The 3,659-nt window shown below is 39.8% G+C and overlaps 1 pseudogene; it reads right to left on the bottom strand.

The window, feature by feature from the left end:
* Nucleotides 1-1,441: 1,441 nt before the first annotated feature.
* Nucleotides 1,442-2,511, bottom strand: LOC107136067 (annotated as a pseudogene).
* Between the last annotated feature and the right edge of the window lie 1,148 nt (nt 2,512-3,659).

Below are 3,659 nucleotides of genomic sequence, written 5' to 3' on the forward strand. Positions count from 1 at the left end.
ACCTGGGAAGTAATTTCTATGTTTTTGGAATATCCTGCCTGATAAAAGTGCCTTTGTTTATCTGGGAACCACTCAAGGTCGTCTTAACAATGTGATTTAAAGTGGGAGCCTTGGGTCATGTGGCATCAGCTCAGTCTCTAGACAGTCTGGAGTCTGCAGTCTACCTTGCGAGCATGCAGTTATCTCTGTGTTCCAGAGCCTCAATAAAGACTCTGGACACCAAGGCTTGGGTGAGCCTCCCTGTTTGCAATATTGTGTATTTTCCCACAGTGTTGCTGGGAAAGTTAACAGTGTTCATGACTCCACTGGAGAAGGACAACTAGAAGCTCTGTGTGTGAAATTTTCCTGGATCTCTGCCCCATACATCTCTTCTTTTGACTGATTTTGATCTATATCATTTCATTACAGTAACGGTAATGATACATACAACAGCATTCAGTGGGTTCTGTGAATCTGTCTAGTGAATTATCAAATCTAAGGGTGGTTAAAACCTGCAATTGGTGCCAGAAGTGACGGTGGTCTGAAGGACCCCTGAACTGTGCAATTGGTGTCAGAAGTAAGGACGATCATAGGTACAGTTTCCCAACTTCACATCCACTTGCTAACAGATTCCCTGAAGATGCTTGGATAGATTCAATAACTTTCCAGATTTTTTGAGTACTAAGAATCTGTCGAGGTTAAAGTTCCAATTTTAAAGTTCCAGTCTCTCTTACCAGCCAGATTCGTAGCCGGAGGGACCTGATGCAGACCTGATGCAGAAGATGGGTCTTGGTCTTGCCTTTAATCCCATACACTTTTTCACTTTGGGGCTTCCTCTGGGATTGAAGCTGTCTAATGGGTTAACTTGTCCTTTGCAAACTTGCCTTCTGTTTTCTTTACCTTTGCCTGGCATTCTAAATTCTTTAGAAAAGCCACACCTAAATGGCTAAGATATTAACTGCCAGAGTCAGGTATTCCGGGAAAAAGGATCAAGAGAAACATGGGTCATAAGATTTTCCAATCAGTAATCTTTATTTAGATTGAAAGAACTCAGAAGCTCTGGTGACCTTCAGATAACATCAGAGTGTGTGGCAAAGAAATGGGCCATTGTGATTGCTCTATGCGCACCCCTCTGTGGCTAACAATGCATTTCTTTACATTTCCTACATCAGCTCTGCATTTATGGTTTTTAGCTAACATGGTCCTTAGGATGATAGTCCTAATAGGATCCAGGATCCTCCCTCTTCTCCTGTTGGTCTCTGCCTCTTTAGGCTCTTCATTTGTTATGCTGGGGTTTTAAGCTCCTTCTGAGCAAGCTCTGATGCCTTCTCTGTGCAGGTGTCAACAGTGGTGGTGCTCCCAGGGGCAAGTGATGGAGTTCTCTCAGGGTTCCATGGGGCTGTCACTGCACAGCGCCCTGACTGCACCGCCTCCCCTCCCAGTTGCCGTTTGCTGGGATTCTAGCTGTATTTCTCAGTCATTTGGCACCATCATTCAGGCTCCCTGTGGCTGATTTCTATGTATCATCTCCTCCGTTCTGTTTCCTGCTTTGGTAGCCAGAGGGTAGATTCATTGTTTTTGGTCTCAGGTCTGTTTTACAGTCTTAAAAATTATCGATGACTCCAAAGAGCTTTTGTTTACATATGTTTAGCTATCAGTATTAGCTATATTAAAAATTAAAACTGAGAAATTGAAAAAAAGAATTATTTTTCTTTTCAAATAGCAATAGCATACTCATTCCATATTAAATTATTTTTTGTCTATTAATAAATAAAATTTTCTATTTCAGAATTATTTTTATATATAGACATCAAAAAAAATGCACCTTCCAAGGACTAGGAGGTGTAAATAAAATTTAAGGGTAATTAGGAGAACTGAAATTGTTTCAGAGAAATTCTGAGCATCATGCTTCCTTAAATGTCCTTGGTAACCTCTTTAAGTTTTTTATTTGGGAACATGTGGAAACTGTACTGAGGCTACTATGTTAATTGCATTTAGTTTCTTGTCCATTATTTGTTTGAGGATGAAAAGATTTGATGATTTCTTTCAGTGCCATAGACTTGCAAACTTCTTGCAAGGAGCTCTGGGCAACCTCAGAAGAGCCAGTTGTTGGAGCATCACACTGTGCAAAGGTTTCAGATGATCTATATGAAATAGCTGGGGCCCTTTTCATTAGCTGCTTCAAATAACAATTCTGTTCCAAAAAGATGAGGCATACCTGGATCTGCATGTTCTCCAGACTACAGTGCCATTCTGAAAACAGCCTGGGTCACGCTCCGCTGTCATTGTCTCACCATATGTGAATCAATGGTCCTGTGATTCCACTATGACTTCATCAATTAAAGTCAGCATTAGCAATTAGCCCACTCATGGCACACCTTATCTGAGCATCAATCTCTACAATTTCTTCAATGCTGCTGGATTCCATGAGTGGGGAGCTAATTCTTTCCTTTGTAGAAGAAATACATCTTTTGGTGTTTGGATCTCAGAGGCTATAAAACATAGCTGTATGGCCTAACTGTCCACTTGAAATCATCTTCCTTTAAAGGACCAGGTACTCATGTCCTTGTCATATTCATCCTGGGTGAGAAACACCACAAAGGCAGGAGGAGGTGGCAGTGGCTACATGGGGAGAACCAACATGACTCCACCAACACCGATTCAATCCCATGCCCATAGAATACAGAGGAGATGATAGGGTAGATAGAGATCACCAATGGGAGCCCAAATGATGGGGCCAAGTGACTGAAAAATACAACTAGAATCATCTTCTCACTGCCTTATACCCAGGGAGAGGGGATCCCAGCAAAAATTTTTTCTTCTTTCATTTCTTTTTAGTTGTAGATGAACACAATACCTTTATTTTATTTATTTTTATTTTACCTTTATTTTATTTATTGAACCCAGTGCCTTACACATGCTAGGCAAGCACTCTACCACTCATCTACAACCTACGACCCCAGGCCTTATTTATTTATTTTTTTGGTACCAGGAATTGAACCCAGGATGCTTAACCACTGAGCCACATCCACAGCCCTGTTTTACTTTTTATTTTGAGATACGGTCTCACTAAGTTGCTGAGGTTCTTGCTAAGTTGATGAGGTTGGCTTTGAACTTGCAATTCTCCTGCCTCAGCCTTCTGAGCTGCTGAGATTACAGGTACATGCCACTGCATCTGGCAAAATACAACAATTTTTAAATAAAAAATAACTATATGTCTCCAAAGTCAGAGAGAAGAGCAGCACTAACTTTCATTTTTGAAAATATCCTTCATGTCTGACTTACTAGATAATAACTGGATTCTTAAGTTATTCTGCTTTCAATTTGCTGTGAAATTTTAACATTAAGGTATACAAAGAAAATACAACCCAACATAGGTACACAATTAGAAAGGGAGGTATATTTTGATCACCTTTCAAATGATGGCTTAATTTTTCACTATTACATCAAAATTTAACAAGTAGTATTGGTTACAATGTAGAATCTAAAGCCGCACTGTGAACATTTCACACTCAGTCATATCCAAATCCATTAGCCCATTGTACATGTTGAGTAATCTTTTATCTAGGCTTGGTTTTGCAATATCACACAGTGAGCATTAGAAAAATGTTTAATTACTCAGATACTTCAGTTGTGGACACATTTCATGTCTAAAAAAAGATCATACTGCTAATCTCATT

This window comes from Marmota marmota, unplaced genomic scaffold (genome assembly GCF_001458135.2).
Source record: "Marmota marmota marmota unplaced genomic scaffold, marMar, whole genome shotgun sequence".
Lineage (NCBI taxonomy): Eukaryota > Metazoa > Chordata > Mammalia > Rodentia > Sciuridae > Marmota > Marmota marmota.